Source organism: Giraffa tippelskirchi, chromosome X (genome assembly GCF_054371585.1).
Source record: "Giraffa tippelskirchi isolate mGirTip1 chromosome X, T2T-mGirTip1v1.2.pri, whole genome shotgun sequence".
Lineage (NCBI taxonomy): Eukaryota > Metazoa > Chordata > Mammalia > Artiodactyla > Giraffidae > Giraffa > Giraffa tippelskirchi.
Window position 1 is genome coordinate 124,236,035 of NC_137289.1, and position 17,159 is coordinate 124,253,193.

The 17,159-nt window shown below is 34.4% G+C and overlaps 1 protein-coding gene across 2 annotated transcripts in view; it reads left to right on the forward strand.

Annotated features, from left to right (window-relative positions):
- The window catches only part of DMD (dystrophin), a 2,147,259-nt gene that overhangs the window by 99,522 nt on the left and 2,030,578 nt on the right, over positions 1 to 17,159 (forward strand). The gene's annotated exons all lie outside the window — the stretch shown is intronic.

The following is a 17,159-nucleotide window of genomic DNA, read 5'->3' on the forward strand; positions in this document are numbered from 1 at the left end:
CCACGCCCGTTTCCTGCAGTGTTATATGTCAAGTGTAACTCAACAAAGCTGAAAAAAAAAAGGAAAAACTGGCTCATAATGATCTTTTCTCGACTACTTTCAATAATTTCAGGGATCAAATAAGATAAAACATGTACGTGCAAAAAAGTAAAATGTAATGATACATATGAATTACTTTTAATAACAGTATTTTTAATAGCTGTGTAACCAAAATTCCCGGTCCAAGGCCTTTTGTTATTTGGCTGTATAATTCTCAAATCTAGTAGAATTTCTTTTCAGTAGAGAGTAATATGAATCCTCTCAGAACACTGTATTGACTCTTCACTCTTAAAGGTTTGCAGGGTGTTGTCTTTATATTCTCAACATAAAATATTCTCTCTCTCACATAGACAATTCACTCTCTCTCTCGTCTTGCTGGGCTCCTTCTTTCTTTCTGGAATTTTCTGCTTCTACTCATTTTGGTTCTAAAGCATTCCCATCTTAAAAAATCTCTTTGAGTGTTCAAGCTACCACAGTATTTTTTCTAACTGCTTCAAATCCCACTTCATTCTGTGAACTTTCATTCCACATTATCATTTCTACCTAGTTTCTCAGTTAAATTACTTACTAATTATTTCTTGTGGATTTTCTTTGATTGTTTAACTTTATATAAAATTTTTGAGAGCATGTTTTATGTTTTGTTTTATATTTCTCTTTAAATACGCCAGTAGGTGTTCTCCATGGTTTTGATTCATTGCTTACAAAACAGTAAGCACCAGATAATATATTTTAAACACTATATGACTACTATTATGTCCATAGAAATATTTCCTCTGATGACCATATATTTATTGCATTTACCTGTACTTCAGGCACAGTCACAAAAGGAATGTCCTTTTACTATAATGCCTTTTGTCTAAGAGATCCCTTCATCACATTTGCATTAAAACTAAAATATCTTTCTCTTTGCCGATGATGGAAAAGTGTGTCATTTCTGGGTTTGACCATTGCATGATATGTTCTAGCTTTCTGTCACTTGAGAAAAATTAAATATATGTGGAGTTAATATCTCAGAAGAAAGTATCTGTTTGTTATGATTCCTAAAAATAACAGGATTGCTTTGTATGGTTTTCACTCATTCGTTCAACAAATACCTGATAATAAGCATGAATCACAAAAGTCATGTTCTCATCATGTAATCACTGATGATACTGAGGTTGAGTTTTCCCAGGTATTTTCACTGTTTATGCTAACTGAAAATGTGTGTTGTGCAATAAATGATTCCTGACTTTCCAATTGAGGTGGGTCTCTTTGCCAAAAAATATTTGTAATATTCCTGTTTAGTGTTGCTATTAAGTCACAGAGTCTTTAGGAGAGCTTTATGAATTGGGCTGACTGGTCTGGCACAATTAATACAAATGCACCTCCCTCCCCTCCCCAGCTTGATCATTCTTCCCTGGAAACAGGAATCTGGGGATGTTGAGGTTATGCTGTCACATAAGTGAGTTACAAACGCAGATCCTATTAATAAAACTCAGATTTGGCTTATTGACTGAGCTACCATAGCTCAGTCAATAAGTATGAAATATACAGTATTATTTTTACATAATAATGGCTTCTACATTTCATTTTCAATTTGTTATAATGCATTTGAGTTAGCAGGTTCTTATGTTACTTGTTTCTCTTCTCTCACTTTGTTTATGCTTTTCTGGTGTGATCTGGACTTTCATTTTAACAAGCATACTGCACAAGAGACTTCTATTTGCAAAATAATGAGTGCTAGAGGCAACTGTAGGTAGAAATACAAAATGTGAACATGCTAAAGTGTTTTAACTTTTACCTACATGTTTCTTGGAGTAGTATTTGAATTTTATTTTCAGAATTTTATTGGCATATATTCCAAATATACTATAAGAAATATTAGGGGGAAACAAATATAGTATTTTAAATATTTCTAAAATATATTCTGTTTTTATTATATTTCATAGATTACACTATGATGTTTATAGCATAACCTGTGTTTTACTGTTTTGAGGTACAAATTTGAAGACTAAGGTGTCACCATTGGCAAGCTATTCATCCACTATTGAGACTGTCTACTGTCTCGTCATTTAAAAATATCTAATATTCTATAAAAGACAGTTTACTTTTCTCATTGCATTATATAGGCATCATGTTAAAATGCATTGTGTACATGTGGTAACTGCTTTTAAGAAAAAAAAAGTCCATGAATCACTCTTGTAGCATTTGAAATTAAATTCATTAACCAAAATAATACCCTGCTTCATCTTTTAAATTTTGCTTCCTTAGCATCTGGTCCTTAGTCTGTCTAATTGCATTATAATGGCTCTGTGTTGCCACAGATGCTAGAAGATTTTTTTTTCAAGAATGATAATTTTGTTTCATATTTTAGAATACTTGCTTTACAATTGTCTCTCCTATTTACTAAAACGAGAAGGAGAACAAACCTGATTCTTTTTTCAATTGAAAAGCATTAAAAGCTCAACTTTGTTCAAAGATCAAGAACTCTATATTTTTCACATTAAAAATAATTTCTTCCCAATTACTTTGTTGAGTACTGCACTTCTGGTTCAGAGATCAAAAGTAATGACTAGTGAAATGGCTAATGGAATGCCTAGAATATTTCTTTTTTGTGTGTATGCAGTTAATATTCTTACTTTTAAATGTTGAATGAATTATATTTTATCAGCACAATGCAATGAGCTAGTTTCTTGTGATTATAATAAAGTCTTATGAGGAAGAGTCCATTTCTTAGGATAGATAGATAATCATAACTCAGGGAGACTATGGTCAAGTTACACCATAAGGTATCCTTCAGCATATTTTATCAGATCTTATTTTTCTTCGTAGGAGATAGGCTAATATATTAACTGTTACACTGCAAATTTGTTATTGTTACTGAAAAAGTCCATTTTCTTCTTCAAGAAATTATCTATTAATGTCTTTAACATTAATAATCAGCATAGTGTTAGTCTCTCAGTCATGTCCAATTCTGCCACCCCATGAACTGTAGCCTTCCAGGCTCCTCTGTCCATGAGATTTCCCTGGCAAGAATACTGGAGTGGGTTGCCATTCCCTTCTCCAGGGGATCTTCCCGACCCAGGAATTAAACCCAGGTCTCCTGCATATCAGGCAGATTCTTTACCATCTGAGCCACCAGGGAAGCCCAATAAGCAGCATAGTGTTGTGAAATATCTTTGAAGTTTTCTAATTTTAGAAATAACTTGCAGAAAGTTTAAAATAGACTCAGTTTAATTCTGTAATAGTGGAATTATTATATTACATTATAATATTATATATGTGTATATATGTTCCATATATTCTATTTGTCAAATGTTTGAGGTGTTCATTTTCTAAGGTTGTTTTTGTAATAATATTCCAACTTGTAGTATTGTTGGAATTGTGTCATTAAAACACACTAAGAGAAATGACATTTGTCAGTTTGTTTATCCTCTAATTTTGATTTAAGCTGAGCAGTAGCCTACAGTTATACCAACTATTAAAAATAAAACAGATCAAAGATGAAAAAATTAATCTTAGATTATTGGCTTATATGATATCAGGCAGCAGGCTGTTGGGAAGCATCCAAATGATAAGCTCATTTTTCTCCCTGAGCATTGAGCAGGATTCCTAATAGAATAAAGAAATAGCCATGAGTCAGGAATTGGAACTTTTTTTTTTTTCACATTTACTATCTAATACTGGAATGCCCTTCAGTGTGCCACTTAATATTGTTGGTATCAGAGCTTTCCACTTGAAAGGCTGAAATTAGTGATGTGTCTCCTCTCCCACTTTTAAGATGTACAGTATTGTAGAGCCGACTTAGATTCTGTGCTTAGAGTTTCAAGCTCCATGGGAAACAATGCTGAGTATCAGGACACTATCAGTTGTATTAGCAATATCTTCATGGGTGTCTCTTGGCTTAGGGGAAAGTAGAGAAAAATACAGCAAACACAAATTGCTTAGTCACAGATGCTTTTGAGTTTTAACGTTCAAGCTTCTGTGTCTAAACCAAAGAATATACACAGCACCCTGTATGGCAGCCGCTGACAAACTGAAAATAGCGAAGTTACTTCATGTGTTGTGATGCGGTAAAGGCAATGATAAGATCTGCATTCAAAACACGACTCAGCCACCATTCCGGAAACTTCACGGAGCTTTTCTGTACTGAAAAAACAAAAATGAACAAATCAAAAAACTCTGCCCTTAAGACCCTGGAGTCAAACGACAGGACTCTTAACCTGGAGTCCACAAAGCAGGATAGGAGAAAGGTTGCATCTTTATTGAACCTTTAGCTGAAAATCAGCATTTTCCCCCAGCTATGGAATTGGGCAACACAGTACAATATCAGTGTCTGTGAATTTATAACCAATATTGTTATCCACAACTAGGATGTGATATATTTCAAAAGGTCATTTATAGTCACTACTATTTTGCACTTGTATTAATTATTATACCTTCAGCCAGTATATTAATAACCACATATCATATATTCTCATATTTTATATTTCATAGCTATAATATAATTTCCTTGCTATCCCCATATGACTTTTTTTTTTATTTTATGCATTTAAAAACCTTCTGGGAAGTGTTCCATATGCTTCACCAGATGCCAGAGGGATCCATAGCACAAAAATAGTTACGAACATCATGTCTAGAAGAGACACGGGCAAATGCGTATAATACCATGGGACAGAACAACAATAGAGACACATGCCAGATGCTATGAAATTGGGTAGGACTCTACCAGCCCCGAGGCCTTGGACACAGTGTTTGATGTGGTCTTGAAGCAAGTGTAATAATTTACAATTTATTACAAGTGTAATAAATTTCACCAGTGGTAACGTGTGAGAGAGGGTATTCTGGAAAAGAGAAAAGTATGTGCAAAGACACCTAGTGAGAACATGCAGGCCCAGGGAACAGAGAGCAGCTTAGTATGACAGTGTAAATAATGTCTCTCTCTTTACTGTTTGGGGGGGTGTCCTGTGCTATTTCCATTTATCAGTCTGTAGAATTCTATTTGCCAAGTCATTTTTATTAATCATTAGTGAGGAGAAACTAGGCTCTGACTTTTTATTTGAAGTGGCCATATTTTATAAAGAGTAACATCGGAGACAACAGCAGGGAACATCAAAGAAGAGATCAAAACCCTGTCAGCTTTTTCAATCTCTTGTTATTTCAATCAATATCTACCTGTAATGAGGGGAGGAAAAGATGAATTTGTTTTACCTTCCCAATTTATCATCATGTTTTCAGACAATGATCAGTCGCTTTTCTGGTCTATGGGCTGTAATTGGTCACCATTAAATCTCAAGAGACTGAACCACATAACTAGAATAACCTTTTTAAACACCCACAGGGTCAGTCTTCACTGATAATGGTCAAAGGAGGCTTTATTTGCCATGCCCAGACTTTCTAAATTGTCCTTTATCTGGCTTTCTGGAAGAAATGTCGAAGTGACTATCTAGGTGATAATGAAGTTCTCCAGACAAGCAGCCGTAATTTCAAGAAAGTAAGGGGAAAAAAAGCAGACTGGAAGACACATTGATGGACTAAGACAATCTGTTTAAACCATTCCCTCTCTCTGGACAATTTTGCTAGACAACTCCTTGCTGAGCGAGAAGGTTCATTTCCTTGTCTTCTCTTTTTTATTTTATTTCATCGTAGTAAGAACACTTGATGAGTGTTCCCAGGTGGTCAGTGGTAAAGAATTCACCTGCCAATGCAGGAGCCAAGGGTTCGATCCCTGGGTTGGGAAGATCCCCTGGAGAAGGAAATGGCAACCCACTCCAATATTCTTGCCTAGAGAATTCCTTGGAAAGAGGAGCCTGGCTGGCTATAGTCCATGGGGTCACAGTGAGTTGGATATGACTCATGAGACTGAGCATGCATGCAAGAACACTCAATATGAGATCTACCCTCTTACCAAATACTGAAGTGCCCAATGCAGTCTTGTTAACTATAGGTACAGTGTGGTGTTGCAGATCTCTAGAGCTTATTCATCTTGCTTAACTGAACTTTATGCCCATTGAGTAGTAACTCAGTTCCCTTTTACCCCAGTCTCTAGAAATTGCCATTCCTCTCTTTGATTCTGTGAATTTGTCTACTATCAGTTCAGTTCAGTCACTCAGTCGTGTCCGAATCTGCGACTCCCTGGACTGCAGCATGCCAGGCTTCCCTGTCATCACCAACTCCTGGAGCCTGCTCAAACTCACATCCATCGAGTCAGTGATGCCTTCCAACCATCTCATCCCCTGGAGAAGGAAATAGCAACCCTGGGATATTGACTACTATAGATACTCATAAGTGGAATCATGCAGTATTTGTCTTTCTGTGACTGACTTATTTCACTTAGCATAATATCTTCCAGCTTCCTCCATGTTGTAGCAAATGGCAGGATTGCTTTTGTTTTTTAAGGCTGAATATTATTTGATTTTATATATACTGCATATCAGGGCTTCCCTGATAGCTCCATTGGAAAGAATCCGCCTGCAGTGCAGGAGACCCCAGTTCAATTCCTGGGTCGGAAAGATCCCCTGTAGAAGGGATAGACTATCCACTCCAGTATTCTTGGTCTTCCCTTATGCCTCAGCTGATAAAGAATCTGCCTGCAATGTGGGAGACCTGGGTTGGATCCTTGGGTTGGGAAGATCCCCTGGAGAAGGAAAAGGCTACCCAGTCCAGTATTCTGGCTTGGAGAATTCCATGGACTCTATAGTCCATGGGGTCGCAAAGAGTCAGACATGACTGAGCGACTTTCACTCACATACCACATTTGCTCTATCCAAGCATTTGCCAGTGAACATTTAGGTTAGTAACCCATCTTGGCTTTTGTGAATAGTAATACAAAGAACTTGGGAGTATAGCTATCTCTTCAAACTCTTGATTTCAGTTCTTTTGGATAAATACCCAGAAGTTGTTTGTTGGATCATATGGTAATTCTATTTACTTCCACACTGTTTTTCATACTCACTACACCATTTTACATTCTTACCAACATTGTGCAGTTTCTCCACATTCTCCCGAGCCCTTGTTGTCTTTTGTTTCTTTGATAATAGCTATCCTGACAGATGTGAGGTGATGTCTCATTGTGATTTTGATTTGTGTTTCACTGATGATTAGTGATATTGAACATATTTTCATATGCCAGTTAGCCATTTGTATGTATTCTTTGAAGAAATATCTATTCAATTCATTTGCCCACTTTTCAGTTAGGTTTCATATATATTTTTTGGTATTGAGTTGCAGTTATTCCTTATGTATTTCAGAGGCTAACCCCTTGTTTTTACATGGTTTGCAAATATTTTCTCCCATTCCATAGGGTTCACTTCTTAAACAACTCTTCCAATAATTCTCTGTAAGACTATTTTTACTGGCCTTGCCTTCAAATATGAATCTGCAGAGACCTGAATGGACACTAGTTAACCAGTTTAAAATTGCATTTGAAGCTAAATAGTTATCTGTAATTTCCTCAAAAAGCATGTTTATGTTTTTTAAGTATTTAAATCGAGGAAATTTAATATTCTAGAATGAAATACAGCACATCAAAATACATAGCACATTTGCCTGTAGTCAAACAGGCCATAATTAGACTCCTTTTGTATCACTGGTAGTATAAATTGGATATATATCTACTTTATTAACATTTTAATTAGCCAATAAAGTTGATAATATAATCATGAATATAATTTTAATTTAAAGGTATGAGCCTTAAAATTTAACAGACTTAGGTTTAAGTCACTTCTTAAATATGTAATCCTGTATAAAATTTTCAACTATCTGAGCTTCAGTTTTCTCATCTGTGAAATTGATCTGAAAAAATAATAAAATTAATATAGGGGCTAGCTGTACTGCAACATGCATTTGATAGCTTTTAAGTGCTTCAAAAATAATAGTCATTCTAATTGCTTATTGTCATTAATGAAAACTTACTAGTTTTATTGTTTGTAAAACACTTTATTATTGATATAATAGCCAGCCTAATTTTGCTTCTTAATAAATAACTTGGCTTTCTTCCTTTACTTTTAAATAAACAACTTTTTTTTTTAAAAAGTCATCATTTTCCATCAATAAAAATGTTATTTTATTAAATTTGGAGGTTAATTTCATTTAAGCAAAAAAGGTTTCCAGATAAAAAGGTATATTCTGAAATTCAGATACATTTAATTTAAATTTATCATTAATTTCTAAAGACCCTGGATATATGACATGAACCCAATGATTATAGTTTTTGATGAATGAATGAATGAATGAGTGAATGAATGATTCTTTAGGAATCTGACTCTCCTTCACTACAGTTAATGCTTCCTTTAACATGTTACAAATTCTGTTGCTTTATATTATGTTGTTGTATTATAAATGCAATTTTGTTATTTTGCATATGAATCACCGTGGATAAATTCATAATCAATATAGAGTTTTAAATAATTATTGCCATGAAATTTATACTTATTCAAGTGTCATTTCCCTCAGTTGGAGTTTATGGATTTCTAAATTAAAAAAAAAAAGAAGAAGTTGATTTAAATTTAGTGTCATTACTCCCCTATACTATTTTCATATTCCCTGCTGCCTTTTCTTATAAACTTCATTAAATATGTCTTGACAGCAATTGGTATTTATTCCTGCCCCCTTGGCATTTATGATACTTTGATCTTCTTTTTGAAAGTTTTCCTTTTGATGCATTTTGAGTTAATTCCTTCCTCTACTGTGACATCTACATGACTGTGGCCAAACTTTTTAGCCACTTGCTGCCATAAATGGAAAACCACCATAGCATGACAGAAGGCAGGCTGGAAGGATGACCACACGGAATATAGCTAACTCTCTGTGAATCTATATTTTTCCCTGAGTTTAAGGGTCTCAAGTAACTAGATAATTGTACATTTTTAATGCCAGTCAGCTCCAATAGGATCTGATAAGAAAGTATAATTTCCATTAGAAATGAATAGGCTATACAGTAGGATCTTGTTGGTTATCCATTTTAAATATAGTGGTCTGCTCTATGATATATCGGAGAAGGCACTGGCGACCCACTCCAGTACTCTTGCCTGGAGAATCCCATGGATGGAGGAGCCTGGTAGGCTGCAGTCCATGGGGTTGCTAAGAGTCGGACGTGACTGAGCGACTTCACTTTCACTTTTCACTTTCATGCATTGGAGAAGGAAATGGCAACCCACTCCAGTGTTCTTGCCTGGAGAATCCCAAGGACGGAGGAGCCTGGTGGGCTGCTGTCTATGGGGTCGCACAGAGTCGGACACGACTGTTGCAACTTAGCAGCAGCAGAAATGATATATGGCAGCCTGGATGGGAGGGGAGTTTGGGGGAGAATGGATACATGTATACATATAGACAACATATTAAAAAGCAGAGACATTACTTTGTCAACAAAGGTCCACCTAGTCAAGGATATGGTTTTTCCAGTGGTCATGTATGGATGTGAGAATTGGACTATAAAGAAAGCTCAGTGCAGAAGAATTGATGCTTTTGAACTGTGGTGTTGGAGAAGACTCTTGAGAGTCCCTTGGACTGCAAGGAGATCCAACCAGTCCATCCTAAAGGAGATCAGTCCTGGATGTTCATTGGAAGGACTGATGTTGAAGCTGAAACTCCAATACTTTGGCCACCTGATGCGAAGAGCTGACTCATTGGAAAAGACCCTGATGCTGGGAAAGATTGAGGGCAGGAGGAGAAGGGGACAACAGAGGATGAGATGGATGGATGGCATCACCGACTCATTGGACGTGAGTTTGGCTAAACTCTGGGAGTTGGTGATGGACAGGGAGGCCTGCCATGCTGCGGTTCATGGGGTCTCAGAGTCGGAAATGACTGAGCGACTGAACTGAACTGAACTGATAGGTATGGCTGAGTCCCTTTACTGTCCACTTGAAACTATCACAACGTTGTTAATTGGCTATATTCCAATATAAAATAAAAATTTTAAAAAGAAGTAAACAAGGAAAAATGTCTGAAATCATGATTGATGTTTTTAGGGCAAGCCAAGTGAAGGCAGTAGAGATGTTCAAAATGTGCAAATCATGAGGAATAAAAGAATATTGAAGAAATAGAATAATGAGCACTTCTGAGTATTGTTTGGCCTTAGATGATTTCTAGCAAATAATTTAATGCAATATAATTCATAGAATAAATAATAAGTACTTAATATGTACAATTTCCTGAGAAATATGAATGTCCATAATATTACAAGCTTCCCCCTAGAAGAATAGACATTTTAAAAAGTTGCAACTGGAGCTATAAATAAGGTTTTAATGTAATAACTTTTATCTACTGTTCACTTTGGTTGGGGGTAGGGGAAAAGAGATTAAACATTTAAAAATAGGTTACTTTTGAATTTACATTTAGCTCTGATGATTAGAAGAAGATTCACCTTTGAGGTTAAAAAGTAGATTCTGGTCTCTTAACTTGAGAGTGTTCAGATTGTCTTTGAGAATAACCGCTATCTTAGATGGTTACTTTTATTTCCCTGGGCTGTGAATTTTAGCCAGTTTTATAAATTCACTTTTCTTATGTTGACCTCTGTAACTGAATTAAGAATGATTTAATACCTAAAGACAAAAGTTTTATTGTAATACAAAAATGCTATGCTCTTATTTAAAAATATAAACAGTTGTATAGTTCTGGTCTAATATAAAACCTTATTTAAGTGTGCTAACTCATTTAGAATAATTTATATAGTATGATCAGATGCTAGGAGGAATTTACCTGTGAAAGGAGTCTTTTAAGTAAGTCAATAGTGTATTCATGATTCAAGAAATTATATAAACTCTTAATGGGCACTATCAATTTTTCTTTTGTCAAAAGATATTGATATTTTGCTCTTACTCTCATTTATATTGTTTCCTAATGATGTAATTAATCATCCATTAGGATCACCTAATTTGAATTACGATTTTGTTCTTAGGAAAAAATAATTCGAGAGATACTGACTTACTACTTAAGATTTTTGTAAAAAATTAATTTTTATTATTAATTTTATTTACTTAAACTTGCTACTTAAGATTTTAAAAAAATTTTATTATTAATTTTATTTAAATTTAAAATTTAAATTATTTTTATTATTAATTTTATTTATTTAAACATACAAAAGTTTTACTATGAAATCACATTTTATGCAATAGTCTTTTAGCAATTCCTTGCATTTCTGAGTCCATACTTTTACATGTAATGGCTCAGCAAAAAACAAGGCTTAAGTAATTGTACTTCTCTTTGAGCCTGCTATAAAAATACATTGAAACAGTGCAAGACTAACAGTTAATTTAAAAAAGAAACTAAATTAAAGTCCAGAATTTGTAGGAATTCTGGTCTTATTTGATATCATGATGCTAGAAGACTGACTTACCCATGATTAATATTACTGAAGTTTTTTCTTATATGCTACATTTTAAGAACTGTCATTAGTTACTAGGCACCCTCATCCCTTTGTCCTTCACAAAAGAACTCTGATTTTCTTCAGATAATCAACCATACTATTTGGTACTAATTTTCAGGGGAGAAAGGACACTACCCCCTAGTCACAGGAAATTAATCATACTTTGTTTATTCCATTTATATGTTCCCATATCTTTTGCCATTTATAGATTTAAGTATGGAATGGGATGCATTTGGTGCTCATAAACCATGAGACAAGATTTTTTTCTTATCATTGAAAAAGGATCACTTAACAAGTATATGGTTGTATTTCAGTTCAAGATAGATACACAGTATGTATATGTACATATATATATATATAAAAATTATACATGTATCTACATCTTGATAATCAGTTCAGTTCATTCTCTCAGTCGTGTCCGACTCTTTGTGACCCCATGAACCGCAGCATGGCAGGCCTCCCTGTCCATCACCGATTCCCGGAGTTCACCCAAACCCATGTCTATCGAGTCGGTGATGCCATCCAGCCATCTCATCCTCTGTTGTCCCCTTCTCCTGCCCCCAATCCTTCCCAGCATCGGGGTCTTTTCCAATGAGTCAGCTCTTCGCATGAGATGGCCAAAGTATTGGAGTTTCAGCTTCAACATCAGTCCTTCGAATGAACACCCAGGACTGATCTCCTTTAGGATGGACTGGTTGGATCTCTTTGCAGTCCAAGGGACTCTCAAGAGTCTTCTCCAACACCACAGTTCAAAAGCATCAAATCTTTGGCACTCAGCTTTCTTCGTCGTCCAACTCTCACATTCATACATGACCACTGGAAAAACCATAGCCTTGACTAGATGGACCTTTGTTGGCAAAGTAATGTCTCTGCTTTTAAATAAGCTATCTAGGTTGGTCATAACCTTCTACATCATAATATGTAACCCCAAGTATAGAATGTGTACTGATTCATCGATGACTCAGTAAGCATTTACTGACTTATTATTATTTAGAATAGACTCTGAATCTGAAGAAACATACAATGTATAGTAACATGTTCTAGTTGTACAGGTAAGGCATTCACAGAAATAAATGACTATTATTATTTGTTCTCTCACTTTGGAAAGACTTTAATCCTAGCATTGAATATAATACTTTTTAAAAAATAAAATCTCATTTCCTAAGAAGTTATTTGATGAGAAAATATTTGAAAAGTTATGTGATGAGAAAAAATTAACTGTACAAGTAGTTAATTAGAACCTTGTCAGATAACGTCCTCTTTTAATTACTTGAAATCCAGTATATTATACTCAGTGAAGTATAACCCCTGAGTTTTTAAAGCAGAATATTAAAATAAAACTGTTGGGCTTCTAGAGTAATATCCCTTCTTTGAGGGTTTCTTACATAGAAAAATTTAAGAGTATGCTATTAAAATATAGTACATTTTCTGAAAATTATATTAAAAATAATATGTAACCAAAACAAGGAAGTAATAGAGGGAATATTCTTTTATTTCAAGGAGAAAAAAGGCCTATTGTGATGAACAACAAGTTCAAGCTAAATGAAATATGACACTTAGAAATAGTCTATGGAATCTTGTGAATCTAGAGAATAATGGTTGTTTTACTGTCTTAGAAAAGTTTAGGATATTTGGATTTGAATTCAAACTTGGACTTGAACCTCTAATCTCAACTTTAAATAGTTTGGAATAAACATTGAAAATTTCTTTTGAAAGTTTAATCGACATAGAAAGATAATTCAAGTACTAAGGTGATGGAAAAGTAAACCTATATTATCTGAAACATCTTCAATTACCTTAACATGAGTCATTTAAAAAATAGACCAGTTTACTAAAACAGAAAAACATAATCTAACTTATAACTAAAAGAAAAAAAAGGAAGGAAGGAAGAAGAAAGAAAATATGACAATACTGTTTTTTTCTCATGTCTATCATTTACTTCCTCAATTTCAGGAAAGGGAATAATCATTTATTAATTTGGACATACTGAGTACTCAGGACATGCTGTCACATGAAATATTTATAATAGCCAGTTGAATGAGTCTCTCTTACCCCCATTTTGTTGATAAAAATACCAGGCTTCACAGAGATTAAGTAATTTACACAAGATTTTACAGTTGCCAAGTGGAAAAATCTAGACTTAAATCTTGATCTAATCTAAAAACTCTCTTTAGCTTTATTAAGACAATAGGAATACCATTGCCAATGTAATATATTTAAGAGTGTATTTTTCTTTAAATGTGAAAGCAAATAAATGTACAGATAAACAGCACAATCTCCAACAAAGCACCTTTAATAGAAGAATTTCAAAACAATGTTAAATTCCCCTCACAAATTACTCTTGAGGGTCTCATGTTAGTCTCATGACTATAAAATATGCTACTGCTTTCTCTTTCCCTTTCTGCTGCTGCCGAGTTGCCACACACTGACCATCCTATCCATGGGTCATAGCTGGTTTTTTGTTTTGTTTTGTAGTATCTACTTTTATTGATTTATGTGTTTGGCAGCAGGCAAACTCTTAGTTGCAGTATGTGGGATCTAGTTCCCCGACCAGGGATGGAACCCAGACCCCCGGCATTGAGAGCTCGGAGTCTTAGCCACAGGACCACCAGGGAAGACCCTAAAGTTGTTTTTTAAACCAAGACATTTCCCAGAATGTATGGCAAAACAAATACAATATTGTAAAGTTTAAAAATAGATAAATAAACTAATTTAAAATAGAAAAAGAAAAATAGTTGATAAGAAAAAAATATTGATAGATTATCATAGTAGCTTATCCAAATGTGTGTTTTTAAATAATTATTTAGTGAAATTTTTATCCAATACACATATAATTCCATTAATAAACAGTTGATTTTTGCTTATTGCTTGTTGTTTTCCTTTTTAGCATAAAATACATGGTATTTAAAGGAAAATTTTAAAGTACAATTTTAAAATGGGAAAATACCACCCACATCTAACAGATCTTTTTTCCTAAACATTTTTGGCCCTTTTTATTGAGATATAATTGACATACAACATTATATTAGTTTCGGATGTAGAAATGAATGATTGGCTATTAGTATCTATTGCAGAATGATCACCACACTTAAGTCCAGTTAACATCTATCCTATACATAGTTACAAAATATCAGTGGGGGTTTGTGCTGAGCGTTCTTAAGGTCTAAGCAATACAGAATTATTAACTAGAATCACCAGTCTGTCAAGGTGAGAAACATGCAGCATGGAGAAAAGAGTAAAAGATAGGAAGTAAGAGAGGGATAAGTTACAATTGTGTGTTCAGGGTTGAGAGAAACCAGTGGGAAGATATACATGATGCTAGGAACAGTAGGATGTCATTACCCAGCCATAGGCATGAAGAGGTAGAGAGAGAACATTTATTAGAACCTAGAGACAGAGTAACCTTGTAGATAGATAGTGTTTTAGACAACACAGGGTAAGAAGATAACAAAGATATAATATAAAAATTTTAAATATTGGAGATAACTAATTGTATCACTAATGTAAACTTCACCGGGTGATCACTGTTATAGTAATAGTTCTAGAGTTCCTTTTGCATGATCAGTTTGTTTTTATATCCCTTTCAAAGAGTGTAAGAGAGGAGATATCAAAAGATAATGAACCCAGAACATAAACTTTTATGTGTTTGGTCATGGAATGAGACTGGGATATTTGAGATTGTCTTTATTTATGTTTGGATTGGGTTGGTTATCGAGAACTTCATTTTTTTCTGCCTCTGTTGGGAGCAGACTAAAATAACTGTGCTAATAGCTCAAGGAAGAGTTTTTTTCTCAACTAAGGCATGAGATTCTTAAGACCAGATATTGTAATTTATATTTGGGGGGTTTCTTATAGCTCACAGAGCATAACAGAACAGTTCTGAGACCAAAGTGGGTAAATTCTTGTCATTTTGACTCCACTGGTAAAATGTACACTTATTGATTCGCAGGATATTGAAAATGTCAGATGTTATAATTTATTTATGGATCTTTCTACATTTGACAGCTGCAGATGCTCTGGGCTAAGGCTGCTGAGAAGGGTCACCTGTGTGCTTGCAGTTTGTATAGTGATGTGGCTGTTGTCAAGTTTCCTTGAAACTTAAAGAAACGTTGTCTCCAGTGTGTAGCATGGCTTTACACGGAGTATACGGTCCCTCTGAGACAATTTAAATCATAGATGTAAAAAGAACATCTTAAAAAAGCGTTATTTTGAAACATAGCTTTAGTTTACCTACCTCTGTAAAATCTCTTAAGTCAGAGAACAAATTAAAATTGGCATTGACAAAGAGCTTCCTTGTTCATCTATTTAAGTCTCTCAACAATTCTAAAAGTAATCTCTGATTTAGCATCCTTTAGGGGCGACCATAAATTTAAAGCTGTTAAAATAACTTACAGATTTATATTAGATTGCCATTCTCTATCCAGTCTTCTCTGCTGGATACCTTGAAAATATGGGTGATAAGTAAGTAAATCCTGATTGGTTTCTAACCATCTGTCAGCATTTCAAGATGGCTTGGGAAACATTATGTGCATAAGTTGATGCTGTTATTCATACCAAATATGTTCCTTTAACAGGAAAGCAAATTTCTGATAATAAGAAAATATAAGTATGGCAGGTTTATGTTCCTGAGGTAGTGAAAAGGGCCCCCAAATTTGCTGGTATTTAAGTCTGGGAACTAAAGAAAAGAGAGTTATAAATAAATAAGTAAATAAAAGTTTCTATTTCATTGCCCTAGCTCTCTTGGTTCTTGATATAAACTACATGTAACTTAGTAAAACTGCCTGAACGCACACTTGGGTGGTGACTAATACCAATAGTTTACATTTTAGGTTCCCTTGAAATAGTTCTCCCTGCTTGATAAAACCATAACAGGGGATATAAAGAGATTGTTTTAATATATTGAGTAGACTGTTTGCATGAACAACTACATTCCCATAAAAGGCTCATCTATAAATGCTAACGTTGTGTTGCTTACTATTTCTGTGTTTTCACATCACCAGTGTGACTGTTGCTTGACTCGGCAGAAGCAATGAAATTTTTTTAAAGTATTTGCGTGAGCAAATATATCCATTATCAACATGTACATATTTGCAGTTTAGCAAGTCATTTACTTTTGTTTAAATATTTAAAACTTTGGTGTGTGTGTGTGTGTGTACACAGGAGGGTATTGCATATATATTTTTTAATTTACATATATGTGTGTACAAAGTAAAATTTTCATTATCTTAATAGAAAGTAATTATATACATATTTTATATATTCTCCTTTGTCTTTAGTATTTAGTTATTGATCTTTAAACAACGAAATTTAGTTTCATAGTAAAGTGTAATGCAAAATTGGAGCATATTGTTTTCATTTTAATTATTTTACTAGTTAAAAATTCTGACTGCTTCTTTAACTTCAAATCCATCCTACTTTCCTGAAAATGCCTTTGACACTAGCCACACAAAATTTCTTGTTTTTTTCTTAAATGTATTGTGAGATTTCATACAGCACATGTATATCTCCCTGCCAGGGATTCCTTTCCACTCTGTGCCTTAGCTTTCTTTTTTCTTCTAGTCTAACATAGATCCCCCTCTCTGTTTTCCTTCCTCTGCCGCCTTGACACTGGTCAAGTCAGGCTGAAAGTATCAGTTTGTTTCTCTCAAAAGACTATACGTTCATCAGCAGCAGAATCTGGGACTATATTCATAGTTCGCAAATCTTGCACAGGCCCTGGTGTAGAGCAGTTAAACAAGTCAGAGTAGTTGAATGAATGAAGAAATGAACAGAA